Source organism: Cavia porcellus, unplaced genomic scaffold, assembly GCF_034190915.1.
Source record: "Cavia porcellus strain 051 isolate PalLab524CR breed Dunkin Hartley unplaced genomic scaffold, mCavPor4.1 scaffold_30, whole genome shotgun sequence".
Classification (NCBI taxonomy): Eukaryota; Metazoa; Chordata; class Mammalia; order Rodentia; family Caviidae; genus Cavia; species Cavia porcellus.
In genome coordinates this window covers 28,162,579-28,186,245 of record NW_026947513.1, presented here as the reverse complement: position 1 = coordinate 28,186,245, position 23,667 = coordinate 28,162,579, and the positions used below count along the sequence as shown (strand labels likewise).

Below are 23,667 nucleotides of genomic sequence, written 5' to 3'. Positions count from 1 at the left end.
TAATGTAATTCCGTGGTATGGTTGTGTATCATTTACTTAACTATTCCCTTTATAAAAGTTACTTAGGTTGCTTTGTTCATGGTCACTCTCAAGTAAATGGGCTCCCTACCTAGAAAATGTACCCTTTTTTTTTTTTTGCAGCTCATCCAAAAGAAAGTTTAGGAGTCATAGACAGGATGAAAGAAATAATGAACTTCTCTAACAGAGATGATTCTTGACTGGCTTTAGCTAAAGTCTTCCTGGCATCGCCAAGTTTTGTTTGAGATTAGTTGGTTTCAACTTATGACTGTGCATGGCTCCCTTGACTTAGACAGTGGGAAAAAATTAGAAGCTCCCTGTGGAAGAGAAGGTTATGTCGCCAAGCATCATGCTGTGCTCCAGTATCTAGCGAGTAGAGTTGGCACTGCAAAGGAGCTGCCAGTTGGGAGCTAGACTTCTTAGCTACCGAGACATCTCCATGCGGTCTTCTGTCTCCATGGGGTCTCACCAATGGAATGGGACCACAGAGATATGAATCATTCTTGCTTTTCTCCTTCTTTTTCTGCATGTGATTACAAGGCTTAGAGAAAATTCAAGCTAGAGCAATTTTACACAAACACTTTTACTACTGCAAAGAGGACAGCAGCCCATAAACTTGAATCACTGCCCCAGCCTGGTAGGTATGAATGTATAAAGTCACTGAAGTGATGAGGTTCACTTATCACCCACTAGCCTCGCCTTCCCCAATATATGCAAGGGAACCCCCACTCCGAGATTAACCCAGTATAGAAATGAAGGAGAATATCACTGAGCATTCATGGTACATACCTTTAGGTACAAATACAAAAGAAAGGGAAATAAGTCATAAGAATTTAGTGTTTCAGTTCATTCCTCTTCTGGGAACTGATATGTTCCCTAGATGAATATTTATTCAGTGATCACCATCTTGAGGCACCAGTTCAGGCTGGAATCTAGTCTTTCCACCCTCAAGCCTCCTGTGAGATTTTCAGCTGAGATTACCTCTGAAATCACCTCATTCTTTTGATCTGGAAACAAGGGGAGCATAATGCACCCCTTAAGAGTTGAGCCTTGGACACACACCAACCCATGTGTGAATCCCATCGATCACTGGGGACCCTGGGCCTAAACTCCCGGGAACAGTAGCTGAGAGCCCAGCTGTGTTTTGCCCTGAAGAGAAGGGGTCCCTGGCACTGAGCCCCAGGTGCCAGGCACAGGCCGTTTCCCAGCAACTCAACTCTTCTGAAACTTGTGCCACTAGCACCAAAGCCACCACTGCCCCAGATTTGAGCTTTTCAGCTACCATTTCCGTTACCACCTCCAGGGGAGGAGGGTCCATTGAAGTCCCTCAGGAAGCACCAGCCAAGACAGAATTAGAAAGGGAAGCGCTTTATGGGAGAAACACTCATGACAATAAAGTAGAGGGAAAGTAGGAAACGGGCAGCCACCATGATGCTGACCTGAGAAAGGGACAGAGAAGGACTGAGTGGGACAGACTGATCATAGTGACCTCCGCAAAGGTCAGCCAGGCAGACCAGGAGCCTGGTAAGGTCTCCTGCACTAGGCAAGTGTCCAGCTTTCATATCCTATGTGGCCATTTATTCAATAGAAATTCTGGGGTCTTTTGTTCAGTTGGTTTTGGTGGGTTTTTTTCTTGACTTTAATACTGGAAATTGAATCCAGGGTTTTCACACTGAGCCGCATCCCCAGCCACTTTTTAAAATTATCTGTTTTGAAATGGGGTCTCAGTAAGTCACTAACTTGTCTAAGCTGGCCTCAAACTGGTGACCCTCTTGCTTCAGCCTCCCGGAGCGCCACCATTACAGGGAGTGCCTTCATGTGTAGATAAGAATTTCCTTCCCTAAGGAAATTCTTCCTATGTGTGTCTCCCTTTCCCCTTATTTTTCTCTTGCATTCCATCTACCTTCTCCAAGGAACTTAAATTACACAGACAAAAACTTTATTTCATTAATTTAATTTTTATGATGGCCAAAGGAGCACATGGTTTTAAGAGTCACATAGCAAACTGGGTAAGATGGTACATGCCTCAAATCCAGCACATTGGGAGGCTGAGGAAGGAGGATCATCAGTTTAAGTCCAGCCTGGGGAATTTAGTGAGACTCTAACTCAAAATAAAAAAATAAAAAATAAAAAGGATAGAAGATGTAACTCAGGGGCTGGGGATTTAGCTCAGCGGCATAAGCGTCTGCCTTGCAAGCAGGCAGTTGTGAGTTCGATCCCTGGTACCGATAAAAATGAAAAAGACAAAAAAAAAAAAGAAGATGTAACTCAGTTTAAACACCTTGAGTTCAATTGCTAGTATTTAAAAAAAGTCAGGTAGTGAGTATAATATTTTCTCTCAGCCTGCTCTTTACCATCCTTCAATTCCCTTATTCACATTCAGCCAGTCCCTTATCTGTATATTCAGTGTTTACTTTGTTTCCTTGATTTACAATAAAAACATTGACATTGATTTTCATTATGGAATTTGAAAGTTTAAATCTCAACAGTTACGCCTGTTATCACCATCCTCCCCTTAGCCTCATCTGAGAACTCCTCACCTGTTTTCTGTGTTAAACTCCCCATGATAGGATCCACATCCTCCTCTCAATTCATTTACCCCCGCAGAAGTAAGTTTGTATTGCTGCTTTTAGCTTCATGTGCGTGCAAATGTCACGATCCTATCTGGTGTGTGTTAGTACAGTCCACTGAGATGGAGACATTAGCCAAACAGGAAAGACCTTATCGCAATGCTTCATCCCAAGGTTTGGTCACATGTGACGGAATTCCCATAACAACAGTGACTTGAGCAAGACGGGGTTTGAAATCTCTCACACAAATGAGCCAGGGAATGGTCAGCCGGCTCCATGGCCATCAGAAATCCAGGCTTCTTGGACCTTGCTGCTCACCGTCCTCAAAAGGCAGATTCCACTTCGGTCCCTTTCTCCATCATGGGTGGTAATGTCAACGAGTTCAATATTTAAATCATTTGATAATATTTAAATCATTTTGAAGATTTCTCAAAATACTAAAGGTAGAAATTCCTTTTGATCCCCTGCTCTCTTTCTAGGATCCTCCTGAAAGAGTTAAAGACATCATGTTACAGTGACTCATGCATATTTATGATTATAGCAGCACAACTCATTATAGCTACGTCTTGTAAGTGGCCTAAATGTTCATCAATAAAGGGATGAAGAAAATGTAGTATTTGTATATAATGGAGTACCACGCTGCTATGAAGTAGGATAAGCTTGAGTTATTTCTAGGAAAATTGATGTATCTGGAGACCATAATGTCAAATGAAGTAAATCAAGCACACAAGCTTAAATATTGTCTGGTTTCTCTAATAGGAAAAATCCAATGTATAAATAATTTAATGAGCAAAGTAACAGATGGGGAGATGGATCTTTTGCAAAAGAGAAAGGTGTGCTTGTACCATCTCACCACAATGAATATAACCATTACATTCTGCAAAGATGTATCAGAAAAATGACATGAAAGGGAACATGTCACTTTGGCCCCAGTGTCGTAAAAGTCAAATAAGAAACTCTGGAAACATCCAATCACATCCTAGTATAAACACTAGGATTTCTTTCATTTAGATTTATAAGCAAGATCATCATTGATGTTAGGAAGGTAATTAGTAGGGTGCCTGATGGCCAAAGAGCAGGTCCAAAATAGCATCTGTTGTCAGTTAAGTAAAGAAAGATGTCAACGTACAATGCATTTATCATCCTTTTTTAGGTCTAAAGCAATCCCAGTGCACGATGACATTTTAAATTCACACATTACACACAGTCCTCCTGATAGCTGGCCACCTGGCCATCTAGTTGGAGCCAAACACACAGAATTCCTGGCTGCAATAGCCTCAGCCCACTGATATCAGTGAAGGAAAACATTTTAAAGACCCTCCTGTCTTGGGCTGGGAACTGGTTTAAATTAAGAACTTATCTTTCATAAATTGCTTACATGATTAAAGCCCCTGAGGAAACTGACCACCTAAAAACAACAAACACTTTGCAATTGCAAATTAAGTTCTGAGTAAAAATGTCTGCAAGCATCACAATTGTCTCTGAAGCCCAGGATTAATTTTTGAGTGCATGAAAAGATATCCAGCTTGTGGTTAGTGCAGGTGCTGCTGTGGTGTTGCCCTCTTTCTTTTGAAGGCATAACTCTCTCAGTATCTATATATCAGATCTTCCTACATTTCTGCACTGCTGCCTGTGTGCCTTCATTGAATTCTTTCATTAAAGGCACAAAGAACCAAGGACCAAGGAAGTGAGGGGCTGGCTCCTTGGTGCCTCAGGATTTGTCTTCCTAGTGACTTTAGGACGAGGTTCTGTTCTGTTCTGTTCTATTTTGTTTGCAAGAACACAGAACACATGAAATGTATGTTAAGATGTTTCCCATGATCCAGCAGATCCTTTGACAGAACGTTTATACTCATTCATCCTCCTAATATTTCCTGGGAGTTCTGGATGCGAGGGGCTTCCTCATTCCTGGGTGCAAAGTGACCAGCATGACATAGTCCCAGTAGGGAGGAGCCCCAGGCTCAGTGGTCAGACATGCACAGCTCGATGTGCTGGGCACTGAGAGGCTCAGGCGCTGAGCTCTGCAAGGATACGAGGGTGGCAGGTCATGGCTATCATGGTCTACTGATGTGCTGTGCTTCGTATTTACCTTTGGAAGCCCCTGTTTCCCACCTAATTCATTTCTGTGTAATGTTTCCATAACGCTCTAACTGGTCTGACTTGAGAGAAACACAGATGAAATATCAGTTACATCGTGTTTGGAGTCAGCTTCCTGTGAAGCCTGTGACCCATACATAAGTTCTAGAAAGATTTACCTAAATCCAAAATTGCATCAGCATTGTCAGATTTTCACTCATTTATTTATATGATATACAGTTATTGAGCGTTTATTAATCATGCTGCTCAATCTAGGATACACAGCAAGGTAGGCAGCAGTGGATAGGAAAGAAGATATATAAATACAGCAATTCAACACTTCTCATACTGTAAGCCAAATCTTGTATAGTGTAATCCAAATAATAAAATCTCTTTTCTTGTCTTCCTCACAGCTCAAGAAATTTTAGACTTGTAATCCCACTGAAACGTTATTGGAAACCCAATGAGTTAATTCCAATCTATCACCTTCAGCACCACCAACAGCAAGAATAAAGACACTAAGACATATTCAAAGTTATGGGCAGCCAAGGGGTCCGGAGTCAGATCCAGGTGAGGATACACACACAGAATAAAGGTCCTGATCCAAGGCTTCATCCAGAATTTATTATCTCATGAAGAAGGGAGTGGCTTGTGGATGATCGACTGAGACATTCAGTAATTACATGAATAATGTGAGCAGAGCTGGCCAGGAGGAGAGAAAGGACCTTTGCACTATGCAGGAGGAAGGGTACCCAGAAAGACCAGTTGTAACTCAGTTGTAACATTTGAATGATTTAGGAGGCTGTTGCTTCAGTTTCTGACATACAAACTTTTGTGCCCTGGAAAGTCGTAACCTCTTACCTTGAGGCTCAAACCCATTTGGTGGTTCCTGGAGCTATGTGACTCTGCCACCCTGCTGTGCTTTACTGTTTATAGGGAACACGGTGCAATAAAACAAGAAACTGTCAGCTGATTCAAGGATTACAGTACCTTGGCTAGCTTTATTTGCATTGCTTAGAGCCAATTGAAGGGTGCAGGAAATAGCATAGCCAGCTCTGTACGTATCAGTACATGGAGACAGGTTTCGGTTTAACCAACGCTGAAGGAATTGTTCTGAATTCAAGGAGAGTCACCCAGGTCATCTCCTACATCTCAGAGCATCAAGTTTACTCAGCTTAAGCAATTCATAATATTTTAATGTTAAAATAACTCTCGGATGGGGCTGAGGATATAGCTCAGTAGCACAAGCACCTGCCTTGCAGACCCAAGGTTCTGAGTCCAAATTCCAGTATCAAAACAAAACAACAACAACAACAAAAAACAACTATTGGTATGTACAGGGAAGAAAACAAAGTACGTGTGATGTTTCAAGGTAAAGCATTTTGAGCTATTCCTAGATTTATCTGATATGTCTTCCAAAATTGGGGAGAAACTTGCTCATTTTCTTTGGCCAGTAATTAAACAATTGTTAATTATGCACTTTAAAAGATGCAAAACTATAGTCTCTTTAAGAGTATATAGTCTGAGCTGAAACAGGCAAATTAGCAGACTTGCAGAGAAAATTTGAGGATGAAAAGGAAATCCAGCAGGTTGCTCAGGTAGGAAACAGATTCAAAAGTGGCAAAGGAGGGTCCTTCTTGTAGACCAAAAGCTCACATCCACTAATCGAGGCAGGTGGTTGGGAGTAACAGAGGGAATCAGGGAAACGAGGAGAAGGACGTTCTGAGTGAAAAATAAACTGAGTGACACCCAGAAAAGGAAACACCTCAGGAAAAGAGAAGTTGTACTTAGGGCTCAGGGAGTCCTCTCTTGATCAAAAGAAGTTTTGTCAAGCATGACTTATAAGGAGACAAAGGATATGAAATGTAGCTGCCCTGAATCGTAAGCTCAAGTGGAGTTTGCTGAGTTGAGCGCACAGGACACAGTAGATGTGATCATGTCCTTCACTGTTCCCTGGCAGGTTAAAACCAGTCCAGCACCAGTCTGCCCCGAAGGGTTTCCAGTTTGCTTGCTCTTCCACTCCTCTCCCTTCCCTGTCTGTTCCCTCCCATCCCAACAATTAGAGGAAAATCTTGCAATCCACCCATCAACTAAACATACGTAGTTAAATCCATGAGCAGTCCTGTGTGGTGACTCAGCCAGAGGGTGTAGCAACTTGTGCTGGATGAAAGATTTTTGTGTGTGTATTATCCTTGGCAAATTTGTATTTTTTTCTATAGTTTCTAGATTAAACAACTAAGTTTGTTTCCTATGTTTGGTACCTGATCTCTGAACCAATTGAGAAATACAACATATCAAGCAGATGGATATCAAACATTCAGCAGCTTCGTTCCTGGTACAAGGCAAACAGGATCATGTGGCTTAGATATGCAGCAACCATGGATCTCCTATCCAAGAATTAAGGTGACTCACCCAGGCTGCCGAGGCAGCCCTGGAAAACCACAGGCCTCACCCACAGGTGCAGAGTGTATGTGTGGCCAATTAGGGCACAGAGCACATGCTCTTGGCAGACTGATTGCAAAGGCAGAAAGGAAGCAACTGGGTCTCAGAACATCAGCTCCTCCTGGGGGAGACTTGCACAAAGTGGTGGCATAAGAGGCCAGACACATACCCTTGTCATTGTCCTAGGAGCTAAGATCCACCACCACCCCGCAGTGTGACATGCCTCACCAAGCATCTGCCGGGTTGTCCACAGAATGGATATTTTCCTAGGGCCAGCTGTAAACAGGAGGCCCACTGAGAAAGGTGGTTGGGTCCTGCATCTGGTCCTCGTGTGGCAGTGTTATTTGGTCTGCTCCCTCTACTTAGGAAGTATTTTGTCCTGGAGGCCCTGAAGAAGAGGGAAATGGTGTGTCTGAAGGAATCCAGTTCTCAGGAGAGGTATGGAATGAATTTTCACACGGAGCCCAGAACCTTCTGGGAGCAAATGAACCAAAGTCCCACGTCTATTTCACAAATCTGAAAATGCAAAACTGGCTGCTGGCAATTGTATAGATGTCTTTCCAGGGACAATGGCATTTGGGAATACAAAAAAGCAGATAATAACGAAAGGACTTTTTATTTGTAATTGAAATTATTTTTAAGATACTCCTTTCCAGGTCCAAGGGTAGAGCTCAGCCACACAGTGCCTGCCTGGCGAACATGAGGTCCTGAGTTCAGTTCCCCCTACCAAAAAAAATTCAGAAAAAAAATAACCCTTTTCCCTAGAAGGTGATAAATTTTCAACAATGATAAAAAGAAAACTTAATGGCACGACACTCCTTTTACAGCAAGTATTTGGCCCATTTAGTAATACCAAAACTTTCCAACCCAGTGGCACACATATAAAATATGACCACACTGATTACAACTAATTTTCACAAGTTTTAATTTTGTTTTGTTTTGGTTTGGTTTCATTTTTTGTGGTAATGTGAATTGAACTCACTTTGCACTGCCCTCTAAACTTTGTTTTTCTTTGCTTTGTTTTGTTTTGAGACAAGGTCTCACTAAGTTGCTAAGTTGCCCAAACTGGGCTAGAACTTGTGATCCTCTTTCCTCAGACTCACTTAGCTCAGTGGCAGAGTGTTGACCTGAAGTCAAATTATTGCAGAGGGAAAAACCAAACTAGTAGGGGGTGGGGTTTAGCTCAGCAGCATAAGAACCTGCCTTGCAAGCAGGCGGTCGTGAATTTGATCTCCAGTACCCATTAAAAAAAAAAAAAAACAAGCTAGTCTCTTGGTTTGTAGTTCAAACCTTAAAAAGCGCATTTTTAAAAATTTCCTAGTTCTGGCTTTTCTCTGTTTTAAACTGACTTTCCATCACCCAATCTACCTTAAAGCAATTTTCTGCACAGATAGAAACAGCAGAAACACAAAGTTGTTCCTAAATCCTGCCCACTACCACCTGCTTGGGGAACAGAGTAAGTCTTATTACAAGGGCAGGCTTCCCCTGGAGCTAGCAACCCTTCGAGAGGCTTGTGCAGCCATGTTTTCACAGAATTTTCAACAGTGAGACACTTTAGCCACAACTGCCTTAGACACCTGTCTCCTTCCACTCCAGCTCCCTGTCTGCCTGTCACATTTTCCTCATGTTAGAGACACTGGGGTGGCCGGCCACAGGCAGCTGGGGGTCCTGAGAAAGATAAAGCACCCGGAGGGGAGGAGTGGGAAGGGGGTGCTATTTTAGCTGTAATTTAGAAAGCTATTTTCTAAATAGAGAAATTGGGTAAGAAGCAAAAGACATCATTTGACTTTTTGTTTATTTAAACATCTGAAGGAAAATTCAAATTTAAAAAGTTAATAGAATGTGAAATAAGAGTGCGTACTATGAAGAAATGAATCACAAGAAATTAGTCTGATATGGAAAAGTTCATTGTGCCCCCCCCAGCAAAAAATTAGATCATCCCAAAGGTAGTAGTTCATCAAAAGGAAAGAACAAATTTCAAATACAAAATAAATGTTTTTGGATTGTTTGATAATCCCATTATTGAGGAAAAGTAAATGCTATGATTCGGGTCTAGATGTCCCCCCAAAGCCTCAAGCGGTTTTAGATGGGCCTTTTCTGAAGGTAACTGAATCTAGACTTTCCATCAATTCACAGTGCTGGGATTAAGGGTGGGTGACTGCTGGATCAGTCCACTGTTGGATTAGCACAGCCCTAATCCCAGCAGACTGGATATGATAGAAGGGGCAGAAGGAGGTTTGTTTTGTCCTTTTGTTGCTTTTGCATCCTCCGCTACCATGAACTGTTGCCCCTCTGCCATGTGCCACCCTGCCTTGGATCCAGTCGATATGGACTCAACCCTCTACAAACTGTGAACTACATAAACCTTCCCTCCCTTTAACTTTGGGTATTTGACATTTTGTGTCAGAAATGAGAGAAAAATAACAAGACAGTAAATAATGCGAACATATAAAATTTAAATTTCTTGCTAATTTGTCACAAAATGCTGCCAGGTGAAACGCTAACAAAACTCATCATTCTGCTACAGGGAAGTCCCAGACATAAGCTGATCAGTAAGTGCTGACATGACAGTTCAAACAGTGTCTGTGTAAGAAAACTACCAAACATTCTGAAATCTTACAGCACATCTGTGAATGACAGTAATTTCCCTTAATTTGACCACAAACCTTAAAACACTTGCTTCTAATGAATTACCAAGTTGAGACAAATTCTCCACTATTAATAGTGATCAGGTTTGGATGAACCATGAGAGAGGAAAATCCTAATTATCTTCCTATTAGTCACATTGAAAGTGTTTTAAAATAATCTGTTATGAAAACAACAATCAAAGAATTTTGCTTCAGGGGGTGGAAATCTAACCCAGCACCTGCATATGCTAGGCTAAGGCTCTACCACTGAGCTACATGCCACCCCAGAATTTTTTTTCTTCTAACATAAGTGGGGGGAGTGTTAGAAAGATAAGACAATTAATTTATGTTTCTAAATTTTATTTTTCTGTATTATGCAGTATTTGTGATAATTATAAGCATTTTCAAATAAATGATCTTTTGACGTTTCTTATTCCAAAATATCTATTATCTTCAAAATCTGATGTTGTGGTTTTAATTCAATACTCTTTCATTTTAAAACAGTAGCTATTAAAATTGAATAAGCCAGAGGTCCCATAGAGCCTGGACCTGTTCCTGATATGTCAAATAGAGGTGAATTTTCTCAGTAGGAAGAAATGAGGACCTGTTTTTTGCCACCTTTGGGAGTCACTGCTGTGGCTGCCTGAATGTGGGCTGTACTTGTTTTGACCAGCAGGTGTCAGTGAGGCAAAGCAGTTTCAAACGACAGCCTATATTTGCCATCAAAAAACAGAGCAACATTAAAGGTTATTTTTGTATACTGTGCAGTATCAGATGTTTCACGGTGGTGTTTTGGGGTATTTTATAAGAAAAAGATGCTACTAAAGATATGAACCATAAATATAGCTTCCATACATTTAAAACACCTATACAATTAACAGCATACCTTACCCGTATTGTAATTATTTGGTTTTACATTATCAGCACTGTGCTTCAGAGCTTTACTATAGCAAAATTAGTTTGTCCTTAAAGGCATCTTCTCACTCCTTCCCTGCAGGAAAAACAATTGTGCTTCCACCTAGGAACAGCTCTTCTAATCTTGAAAAGTAAATGCTAATTTGCAGGATCTATTACATGCAAAACTAAAAGCATTTCATGTCGATGAATAGAGCCAAAGCCATCAGCACAGCAACAGGGACGGTGACAAGTGGAAAGGTCACAGCCAAAGTCCTTCCAACACTGACACCCAAGGTCCTGGCGATGACCACCATCTGTAAAAGTTAATATGACCCTAGGCATCGTTCTGTGCCTGTGCAGGGTGTTGTTCAAAGTTTTTCGCATTCTTTTATTAACATGATTAATGCTTGCCAAAAATCCTTTGGAGTGATACTATTATTGTTGTTGTTTTCAGATGAGAAAGTTGGGCCACAGAGACATTAAATAACTTACTGCTACAGTCTGGATCATAAATGTAACTTAAAGGTCCCTGTGTCACAGATTGGTCCCCGGCCTGTGGTCTCCTTGGGAGGTGGGAAGCCTTGTCCTATTGAAAAGTCACTGGGAGGAGGCCGGCACCTCCCCTCTCTGGTAGGCAGCAGTAGTTTGGCCAACTGCAACCCTTCCAGGGGGAGAGCTAGCGGTGCCTCCTGAGATCCACGCCATGTTGGAGCTTGGGACTCTGGGAAGCCAAGCCAGCATCTCCCCTCCCTGTAAGTGGAGGCAGGGTGGCAGCCTGCAGCCCTTCCAGGGGGCTAACTAGCAGTGTCTCCTGAGATCCATGCCATGTTGGAGCTTATCTCAATCTCTCCCTTATTCTTTAAAAAAATTATTTAGTTATTTCTTATGTTTGTTTTAATTAAGGGGAAAAATTTCAAAAAATTAGGATATATAATAGTAACTCTTTTTGATTTCCTATTAACTTGTTTTGAAGTCCTGTAATACTCCCACGATCTTGTTTTGACTGATTAGACTCTGTTCCATTCTGTATGATAGTATCAAGTTTGAGGGTATAGGCAACTACTTTGAAGGCAATAAGATTCACTAAGATGCCCATTCTGGTTTGACTGTTGTCTCCTTTGGAAGTCCTGTAATGTTTACAATGCCTAAGTTTTATTGGTCTTATTCTCTACTGTTTTGTCCAACTTTATAATATCTAATGAGATAGACAATTCTTTTTAAGGAAACAAGAGACAACGTTGATCACCATTGTTGATAACCTTGTACTCTGTTCTACACCATGTGCTATGTCTATCCTTGGTTTTGACTGACAGCTTTGTTTTCCATATTTGACTTTATTCTCTCCCCCCCAAAAAAGTAATAAGAACTAAGGAGTAATAAAATCCAAAATGTGTAAATTTTGTTGCAAAAAAGAGAGGGGGAAAAAAAAAGAGCTCTAACGGATATAACAGCAAGTGTGTTTAGGGGTGTTAAATAGCTGACTATATTAATGTTTTTGGATCATTGAACACAGCTGTTTGCAGTCTCTCTGTTTGAATGTCCACTTTGTATTCTTTGATACTGTGATTTGAGCAACTATTTCCAAGATGATAATATGTAATCTATTAGCAGGTGATTTCTTACTATTATGTTTTGGTTTTTTTTTTTTTTTTTTTTTTTTTTGTAGTTCTGTATTACGTGTACCCTTACACCGCTTTGTTTTGTTTTGTGTTTTTCTCTTTTTCCTCTTAAATAAAATTTAAAAAAAAAAGAAAAGAAAAGAAAAGTCACTGGGAGGTTTGGGATATAGCCCAGCAGCACAAGAGCCTGCCTGGCAAGTGCATGGTCCTGAGTTCAGTTCCCAGTACCAAAAAAAGAAAGAAAAGAAAAAAAATGTCACTGGGATGCATTTTTGAAGGAAACAAACAACCTTTTCCTCTCTCTTTTGCTTTCTGCTGATGGAATGAACAGTTCTGCCTGCCACTCATCCCTACCAAGTGTGCTGCGTGGTCTAGGCCCAAAGGTAACAGGGCCAGCTCACCATGGGCTGGAACTTCCACAGCTGTAAGCCAAAATAAAGCTTTTCACAGTGTAACTCGATTATCTCAGGTACGGGTCATAGGCTCAGAAAGCCGGGTTACACACTCACCTAAACTCACCTGTAAGTGACATGGCCAGCTGTGGGTCTCAGCAGCCTGGCTCACCAGCTGGGGCACCCAGACACCAGGTTATACAGCTTTTTGCCCCTTTTCCATGAGAACATTATTATTAAAACATCAGCGACACATACTCAAAGAACAACAATATTGCCATGCTCTGGTTGGATATAACTCTAAGTTTGAGTCTCCTCTCCGTGGTAAAGATGGGTGCACTGGCCGAGGGGAGATAGAGAGAGAACTCGGCTTCGCTCACTTTCTCCCGTCTGATCGACCAGGACAGCTTCCAGCTCTCCAACTTCACACTGCGATTTCTTCTGCCCTGCTCCCCCTGAGTTATCCAGAGCCGCTCTTTTTCATGCTGGAAAACTCTCAGAAAGACTGAACTGGATTCTCATTCCTCGCGGTCTAATTGTCAACTCTCTCTTCGGTCCCTGGCACTCATTTTGTCCTCTGGGCTCCTGGACAGCTGATCTCAGTGAGGCCACCAGGAACCTCCAAGCCAGACTCCCAGCCAAGGCCACCTCTGCCACTCTTTCCCTTCAGCTTCTGGTCTCCCCCAGGACTTCCTCCGACATCTCCGCCCTATCTTCCTAGCTTGCATGGCTCATTCTCTCCTCCGCCTTTCTAGTAGTTGTACTGGAAACGGTTGATGATCTAGTTAGCTAGAAAATAGCCATCATTTATGTTTGTGTATTATTTTGAGTAGTTCTTAACTAATAAAGTTTAACTATACTTCTTTCTGATAATATGACACACATTTTTGTTACTTCTTTTTTTTAATTTTGGTCCTAGAGATTGAACTCACAACCTTGCGCTTGCCTGGTAGGTGTTTATGCCGCTGAGCTAAATCCCCAGCCCTCGTTACTGATTTCTATTTATCTCCCACACTCACACACACAAATAAACACAAGTGTTCAAAATGGCAGGCATTTTATCTGACTTAGACACTGCTACATGCCAAGTCTAAAGCACAGTTCAAGATGATTTGTTGACTAGCTGATGAAGAAATGAATGGATGCTATATTTAATTTTAATTCTAATAGACTATAAATCATGAAAACATGCAATCCGACATAAACCAATACATTTAAGAAATTCATTGAATTATACCCTGGATGATCTGATATCTGCAGATACTTTCATTTGTATGACCTACTAATATCTCAGAGCTTCACGTCTTTATGTCTGTTTGGGTTTCCAACTTACATCTTATGTCCAAACCTGTTACACACTCCTCTGGGCCCTAATTCCATTCCCATTCCTTTCCTTCTTGAAATAGTACCTTTGTTTAAGTGATTCTTCTTTTGTAACTTCCCTCGCCTCTATTAGAGAGTTAATAATCATCCTCTTTATTTAGGACTCCCTTTCCAAGTCTCCTGCCCTTTGTGTCTGTACATTTCCTCTTTTTCTAGAATTTTCCTTCCAGCCAAACTCATGTATACTCAAATCCTACTCATTCTTCATAGCCTAGCACACAAACCTCGAAGTCTTCTCCTCTCTGTCCTTCATCTGACCTTGCTCAGCACTTTATACACACCTCCTGTGGGCATCCTTATGAAAATAAAGCAACTCAGTACAAAGCACTGTGGGCAGGGTTACAGAGCATGGTTACAGTCCAGGAGGAATTTACCATCTAGGAACACAGTCCAACAAATGACAGTGTGCAAGAATGCCCTGGCTTCCTTCTCAAGCTACGGGGGTTGGGGATATACCTCAGCAGCCAGAGCCTGCCTGGCAAGCACAGGGTCCTGAGTTTGATTCCCGATACCAAAAACAGAACAAACAAACTCCACCCAAATATAAGCTACTAGGATGAAGTTTTCAGTTTCTCATCTTTATGTTCTACCAACCGTCTTATAGTTCCGTGACTGAGTAAATGCATGCTTCAAGGTTATTTCAGGAAATCTTAGTTTTGTCTCTGTGGATTTGCCCAGTCAGGCCATCTCATATTCTGTGAATAGAATCATATGACACATATTTTTTGTGAATGGCTTCTTCCATAGATATTTTCTGAGTGTGTCCCAAAGAGGTGCTTACCTGTCCTTCGCATAACATTGCCCAAAAAAAAAGTCCTCCACTATCATTCCCAAATAAGGGAAGTTTCCCTATGATTGGTCAGCAGACACAGATGAGAAAGCTATGTGCTAAAAAAAAAAGAGGTGGGCAGGGATTGTTCCTTCTTGTTTTTTAAAATTAGCCTGGAAGAAACAAGAACCTTAGCTGGAAAGGGAATAAGGTAGAGGACGGACGTCAGAGCTGAGGTGTGCTAAGAGCTGCAGAATGCTGACCAGGCACATGGGAATTTTCCATAAGAAGAGAGGCAGAGAGTGGGAGAGGGGAGAGCAGAGAGGAGGATGTGCCAGCTAGGGGAGGAGGCAGCACCCACAAATCAGCCCACTCCCTGGGAAGAAGGCCTAATGGCCGTGCCTGTCTGAAGTTAACTAAAAAAATTTTCACAAAGAAAATAGTTTTGAAAATGCATTCCTTATACTTTAGGCTGTGGTAAGGTCAGACCCAGAAAATAGCTAAGTGAAAGCAGTCAGTCACAAAGACCGTGTCAGATGATCCCACTCACGGAATATGAGATGGCCTAACTTAGGGGCAAATCCACAGAGACATCAAGGACATTAATGATAGCCAGGGTGCACGGGAGGGGGGTGTGTGTGAAAATGTTCTAGAATGGGTGTTAATGAGTGTGGCCACCGCAGGGGGAGAACCACCTAGTGACTCCCAAGATCCACGCCATGTTAGAACTTAGGGCACTGGGAAACCAAGCAACCAGCTCACCTCCCTGGTAAGCAGCTGAGAGCCTACTGGTGCGCAGGTTGGGAATCAGACATCCCATCCCTCCTCTCTCCCTTAACAAATGGGAGCCAGATATCTGAGCATCTCTTGGGAGGCTGACCATATGCAAAATAGCAAATGGGGGATTTCCTTCTACCATCTCTTTGAAGGTAGAATGGCTATCACTGTTTTGCTTCATTCTGATTAACTGTACGGCTCTATTCAATATTCTGTTTTGATAAGTTCTATAATGCTCTGTATTTGGTTTGATTTTGCTATACCTGATTGAAAGAACAACTATTGTGAAGATAATGAGATATGCTATGGCACCTATGACTGTTATCCTGGTGTCTTGCTCTAAGGTTCTGTACCAGTTTCACTGCATTGTCTCAATTGGCTGTGTTCCATCTTGTTCTGTTGTATTTCGCTTCTTTCAAAATAATAAAAAAAAAATTTTTAAAAAAAGTATGTACTTATATGACAGTGACCCCCCCCTGCAAAAAAAAAAGAAAAAGAAAAAAGACTAGAAAGACTTGCTCAAAACATTAATGAAAGTAGGCTGCTAGCCTTAGTCAACTTTCGGATATGAGTCTCTAGTACTTTGAGTTAATATTTAAATTTGTATTTGAACAGAAAATACATGCATATCATAAAACTTTATAAGATTCAAATGAGTATACAGTGAAAAGGTTCTCGTTTCCATGACTGCCCCTTAGTTTTTATTTCCTTGTCCCAGAGGCAAAGAGCTATGGACGCTGTTATACATTAAAAACTGGTGGTCAACTTAACGTCAGCAAAATTAAATCACCATGGTGCTGAGCATAGATGTTTCACCTGAGGAAAGTTGCCAGCATAAATAGAGACATGGAGAAGGAGAACAAAGGCGCATTATGGTGTTGAGGTGTCGTGGGTTCTCCTATGAGTTGCTGTTTGAGTCGATGGTCCTCCTGGAGAAGCTTTGATCCTCACATCAAGCATTGCTTCCTGGCTCTGGAGGGGAAGACGTGTGTCGCTTGGTCTCTAGGATGAACTCATCATGCTGGCTTCCTGGCATGCACTCAACTGTGCTTATTGTTGGAGGAGCTCAGGGCCTCTATGTCGCTGAGGATGCCTGTAGTGCTTTTCAGGACAGCCCTGGTCTTTGTTGTGAGTGTGACTTCTCAGCTCCAGCATAGAACCCTCAACCCACCAGCACAGCTCCTTCACCCTGCTGGCATAGAGTTTTTAGCTTTCACCGCTGACAGATCCATCCACCAGCATGGATCTGCAAAAGAGACTGGCGTGAGTCCTTCTTGCAGGCTCTAAACCTCCAGTTGGACTTGTGGGAGGCATTGTCATGAGCTCTGGTCTTCACCTGGACTCATGCAGGACATTGCTGTGAGATTCAGGCCCTTGACTGAATATTCTATGCCTTTAGTGTTGTGGACAGATTTCCTTCGTTTTCCTGTGTTAACAGGATACTCATAACAAACATGGACAACCTCCAGCCACTCGGCTAGGATGAATTCCTGGCTGAGTGGCTGCCTCTGGACAGAAAAGACCAAAGATTATTCCTGCTTGTTACTTGTCCTCCCCACCCACTCACTTTAAAGAATGTTAACATTTGCCTTCCACAGGATGAGGCATTTGCTGATATTTTAGGACTGCTGTGGTCTTATAAATTGTTGGCAGTTTGCTCCCTAACACCAAAAAGCCTTCCACTGGAATACAGACTGTCATGCATCAGTGAAGATAAAAGGCTGAAAATGTCAACATCCTCTTGGGGTGTTCTCAGTGTTGCAAACACGTCACACTACAATGCAAGACTGGTCATGACCTTGCTGACTACGCAGAGGTGGACTGAGCAGCTGTGAGCCAGTAACCAGCTGTCATCCTCTGTCCTCCGTCCCTCTGGTCCAGTGTTTCTGAGACTACAGTCACTTATATGCCAACTGTAGGCTCTTTGCTTATCCATCCAGTCTATCAGATATTTTTTCCTTTAAATTATCTCAATATTTCCTCTTAAATGTATTTTAAAGGAAAATTTTATATTCTACAGCAGTTCTTAAGTTTACGTTGAATTTGTAACTCTTAACACTTTACAGTGTGTCCATGATGGTTATTATGTTAGAAATAGGCCACAGCCCAGAGAGGCAGAGGCACCAAGAGTGAGTGTCAGCTAAAATCACCACCACTGGTACACTTAGCATATTTTAGGAGCTTTGTTAGAATCCACACCAGTTTTTTCTTTTTGTTTTTTAATTTGGCTAAGTTAATTTTCTGAAAACATAAATCTGATGTGACTTTCCTGATTAAAAATTTTCAATGCCTACTGCCCTATATTGCTTACAGTAAAAGACTCAAATTCCTTAATTTGACATTCAAAACCACTATAATATGACTAGAACCTGGACTTGAGCAAGTAGTGGGTACCCCAGGCTGAGAACCAACAAGCATCTCCCGAGATCTGCACTACATTGGAACTTAGGGCGCTGGGAAACCAAGCAACCCGCTCACCTCCCTGGTAAGCAGCCATGAGCTTACCAGCACGCAGGCTAAGAATCAAACATCCCACCTCTCCTCCCCCCCATTAGCAAATGGGAGCCAGAGGTCTGAGCATCTCTTGGGAGGCTGACCATATGCAATATAGCAAATAGGGGGGATTTCTTTCTACCATCTCTTTGAAGGCAAATATTGTTATCACTGTTTAGCTTTGTTCTGATTAATTGTATTGCTCTATTCAATATTCTGTTTTGATAAGTTCTATAATGTTCTATATTTGGTTTGATTTTGCTATAACTGATTGAAAAGATAACTACTGTAAAGATACTGATATATACTGGTGATACCTATTACTGTTATCCCAGTAACCTGCTGTGGCGTTCTATACCAATTTCACTGCATTGGCTCAATTGACTTTGTTCTGTCTTGTTGTGTTGTATTTTACTACCTTCAAAATAATAAAAAAAATTTTTAAATATGACTACAACCTGTCATTTATTTATTAAATGGATATTGACTTGTTGTCCTATTAAAAACTTTTCTAGCTTTTAAATAAAAAATTTAAAATTTAAATTTAAATTTTAAAAACTCTTTCTAGCTTTATCTTCCACTAGTGCCTGTAACATATTTTAAACCCCGGGCATACTTAAATCCAAAAACATGATCTCCCCTTTCTATCTCTATTTTTTTGCTCGTATGGTTCTTTTCCTCCCTGTCAGCGCCTTTCCACATCCAGTTACCTCCACCTGTCAAAAGTCTACACAAGCTCCAAATTCATCTCAAAAGTTTTTCCCTCCTTGAAGTCACCCACACCCTTCTAGACCAGAAATAGTGTCTTCTTGTATTCTTTCCCACGCTCTTTGGTCATTTACAGAGTATTAAAGTGTGTTAATGAGTCTTCACGCCTGGCTTCACTTCCCTGCAAAATGAGAACATTCCTGAAACTGAACCTGCCTCATCTACATCTCCTCCCCTACCCAATGTCTAGCCCAATCCCTGGCATCACTTAATAATGTTTATTAAACTCAGTACACAAACTGTCTCCTAGCAACAGTTCTACATAACCTACAAACATTCGTGTTCAAAAACGAAAACTACTGGCCCTGAATCAAAGCCAGCAGCTTCCTGAAGCTGTTGGTTTCAAGCAGGAGCCTAAAGAGATGTCTTTGTATGGTCTGTTGGCCATTTCAGAATTTGGGCAGTGAAACTGTCAACTCATTAGAAAGAAACAACTTGAAGCACACACACACACCGCTCCCACCACCGTGAGCATCTGTGAGCATAGCAGGCTTCAGTGGCCCAGAATGGGTGGTGCCGGCATTTACTGGGACCTGCACCATGCTGGGACCTGGAACACTAGGAAACCAAGCAACCCCCCCCCCCGCCTGTTTTGTTTTGTTGAACTTCAATATACATGAAAGTATGGACAACTATTTTGAAGAGAACAAGAGACTTTATGACAGCCATTAGTGACTTCCTATTTTCTGGTTTTGAAGACCTAAAATGCCTTCCACATTCTGTTTGGATCAGTTTTATACTATATTGTTTTGTATGAATTCTCTGTATGTGAAAACATGGACATCTATTTGGAAAAAAACAAAAGACAATATGATAGATAATAAAGATCTCAGGTCATCTAGCTTTGAAATTTATATCTCTTACATTGCTTTCTTATATCCTATTTTGTTCTGTTTTATTGTGTTTAATTATACTTCCTTTAAAATAAAAAAATTTTTTTAAAAATGCAAGCTATCCACTGGAACATGCAATATATGGGCTGTCATTTGTCCAGGGTTACCTGCATTGGAAAGTATTCCAAATCTTTGAGCTTGCATGCCCTTGGATGTCTGGTTCCATTGGGTTAGATCTGGGAATTATTGAATTATTTCAAAAAATATGGTAAGGAAAGCATGAGAAATTTAAAGATAAATGAATCTTATCTAGACCAAAAAGTTGCAAATAGCACTCAGTATAAAGATGAAGAAGAGTCTCATTGTGAGCCAGCTTTGGTGCCCGTCAAAACAAGAGGGAAAAGTTTCCTGATGTTTGGTCCCTGAGAAGCAACACTGGTATCTCTCTTCACTTGAGATATAGTGAGAAAAGCTATAAAGTGTTTTGCATATTTATTTCTTGGGCTTTCAGCTATGTTAAGCTTTTGCACTTTGTGCTTTTCTTCTCAGTTTAAAACTGTAAAATTCAACTCTAACTGGATCTCAGTAAAATATCATGGCATTTATTCACAATTTCTTAGATGTACATCTTTTTTTTTTCTTTCTGTACTGAGGATCAAATTTACAACCTCACACTTACCAGGCAGGCACTTATACCACTGAGCTAAATCCCCAGCCCTAGATATACACCTTTCTTACAGTGGAAAATCACCCAAAAATTGATGGGAAGAGCAACAAAAGCAAACCCACAGTCCTTCTTTACCTTGGCCAAAGTTGTCAAAGAGGATCTTCAGGTGGACACCTCTAGGTGGATCCACTGTCACCACCAATCCCAGTAGCTTTATGGACCTGGTTTATGCATTTTCAAGGAACATTTCCTTACCCTTTAGCACAGTTTAGGTAAAACTGAATTTAAAAAAGCAATCTATAAAATGCTAAAGGGCATACAAGGAAACTAAATATGGAAAATACAAGGGACAGTTTAGTTCAGCTTCGCTTAACCTGGTCCATCTAGGGAACATTTGACAATGACTGCTGACCTTTCTGATTGGGAAGGTGCTGCTGGTCCAGAAAGCAGAGTTGTCCAGTCATCCCTGCTACAACAACCTCAGTGCAGATGCTGCTAATTCTCCTACAGTGATGAGAAAAGCCCCGGGCAGAAAGTATTGTCTGCTCATCTGAACCTATGCCTACATGGAGAGTGTCAGACAACATCTTTTGATTTCTCTTGTTCTTCTTCTTATCTCTACTGTAAAGTCCAATAGAAAAGGAAATCCCCCATGTGTCCCCCATCCTTACTTCTCTCACTCAGCTCAGGACTGAGATCTCTTCCTAGTTGATGATGCAGTGAATTATCTGACCTGGGCATGACCTCACTCCTTACATACAGACCCATGGCTTCACTCTTTATCCAGCAGCATCAGTATACATTGTACAAAACAATCTCCATCGCATCCACAGAACACTGATTCTCTACATATGGCCAGAAACAAGTCATTCAGGTATAAGTAGCATTCAGCGTTGACAATCAGCCAAAGAAAAGTATCTCTAATATTGTTATGATGGGGGCTGGTCATGTAACAAGACCTGATGCTATGTCCTGTGCTCAGGGCCAGAGATAACATAAGCAGCAAGAGAGATAAGGACTATACAAATGAATCAATAAACTGGCAGCTACTGTGAACTATGTGCCAAGCAGGCTGCCGTCTGCCTTATGTACATCATATCAAATAATTTTAACAATCAGCCCACGTGTTGGATATCTTAGGCTGGGAAAATAATCTCGGCAGCATTGTATCACACAACTTCCCCAGAGCTGTGGCTGTCTTCAGTTTCAGAAGCAAGATTCAAATCCAAATAGCTTTCACTTGGCAATTTTTAAGAGGAGTTTCTGAACCCAAGCACCATATTGTCTTCAGTCCTCCCCTCTAGGTAGCACAAATATCAGATTCCTTCAGAAATAGGAACAGGAAAGAAAGTCAGAGTGGGAGAGAGGCCCTGACTCATGCCTCTTGCTCCTCTAGCAAAGGCTTTAGTTCATTTGCATTGAGTACAGATTTATCTTTGGCCTCGAGATGGTTTCCTGAGGGAAGGAACAGAGGCTGTCTCCCCCATCGACCCACATCTGCCGTCCTGCCACATCTGCTAAAGATCAGAAGATGAGAAATCTAAATGTATTTAAATGAAGACCAAAATGCAGACAAAACATTAAAATGTCAAACAAGTGGAGAAAATGAAAGAACGTAGAACCGAATCCATCAGCAAATAAACTTATTATATGCACCCAGGAGGGAATCTGCAAAACTTCATCTTTGCAAACACTGTGTGAATGACTTAATGTGATTGTCTGGGGTACAGGGAGCGTGGAGAATATGGGTGTGGGCCCTGGCCTGAATCTTAACCAAGTGGTGGCCATAAGTGCTTTAGCCCTGTCACCTGGACCCGTCAGAGATGGCACAGCTTCTCCTTGTAACTGGAAATGCTTTTCCTCTCTGAAAAAGTTTATAATTGACTAAAGATGAAGAAGAAAACCAAAGTCAAATAACAAGTGTTTTTATATTCACTTCAGAGGGCACTTTGTAATCATTAGGGGAAGCCATGAGTTAACTAAAATCCTAGAGAAAACAGCAGATTAGAAAATCTGATGCGTCGTCTTGTGACCCCAGTTTAAAAGCTGCATGCAGTTGGGTATTGACTTGTAATATTAATTTGAAAACCACAAGAAGTCTTGAACAGATATTTAAGCCAGTATTGAAGCATTTCAGAGAGGGTGACTTCATAAATTTAAATTATTGAATATCCAAGAATTATCTCAGTATTTAGAAAGGTTTTGCTTGTTCATAAATCTGCCTTGTTGGACATTGGAAGCACTTAATAAAATTAAATGTGTTGCACGTATAACTGCAGCTTAAAATGCTTAAAAGAATATAATTAAATTTGTGAGATTGATACTTAGCGGAATTTAACCTGCTTGAATTACTCTAATATTAACATGAAAACAACTAAAGGTAATTGCTCTTGTTTGGTTAGTTTTATAAAAAGTCTAGCAAGATTCCTGAATTTAACATGAAGGCTTAAAGACCAGTTTTAATATTTGTAATTTAAAATATCACAAAACTCAGCAAGCCTGTAGTCCCAGTGCTGTAGGAGACTGATGCAGGAGGATTGCAAGTTCAAGCCCAGGCTAGGCAACTTGACGGCACTTTGTCTTAAAAAACGGGAGTTGTAGCTCAATGCAAAGGCCACAGGTTCAAATCCCAGTACAGTCCCTCTTCTGTACTCCCCTCCCAATATGCATACATATCACAAAACCCCTGTAAATACTATTTTCAAATAAAACAATTCCTCTTGAAGAACCAAAATCCTTCTCATGACAGGTCATTGACTAGGATTTCTTCTCAGACCTTTTCAAAGACACCAGAAAAGTGAGAAGTAGCTAATTGCAAACACACATTACTTTGACATTGGAGAAATTAGCTTGTTTTCGTTTGCTTTTTGTTTTTTGAGGGGAGCAAGAGGGCTGGAGATCAAACCCAAAGCCTCATCCTGCTTTGCTCTGAGCTACACTTTAGGGTTCATATCTAGATGTCCCATAGAGGCTTGCATGTCACAGGCAGGCTTCTGGGAGGTGATTGGATGGCAGGACTAATCCAGTGATGATTGGATAGCTCATGGTGCTTTTGGGAGGTGGGCCTGGCTGGAAGAGGTGGGTCTTTGGGGGCGTGGCCTGGAGGAGTTTCTCTCCCCAGCACCTCCTCCTCCCTCTCTGCCTCCTGTGCACCACGCCCTGCCCTCCTTTAAGCTGTGAGAGTCAGGTAGTCTCTCAGCCTTGAGGAAAGTGACAAGATAACATTCTCAGTACACTGAGATACTCTCTTTGAAAGTAAATTGTATAATCCATTCCATAACACTTTTTTTTGATACTGAGGATTGAACTGAGAACCTTCACACTGAGCTACATCTC

General features: G+C 41.3%; 1 non-coding gene across 1 annotated transcript; it reads left to right on the top strand.

The window, feature by feature from the left end:
• The first annotated feature begins 19,130 nt into the window (after window positions 1–19,130).
• On the top strand, window positions 19,131–19,267 carry LOC111757344 (small nucleolar RNA SNORA2/SNORA34 family). Its single transcript, XR_002791715.1, has one exon. It is a non-coding gene; the product is annotated as a small nucleolar RNA SNORA2/SNORA34 family (small nucleolar RNA).
• Window positions 19,268–23,667: the final 4,400 nt, after the last annotated feature.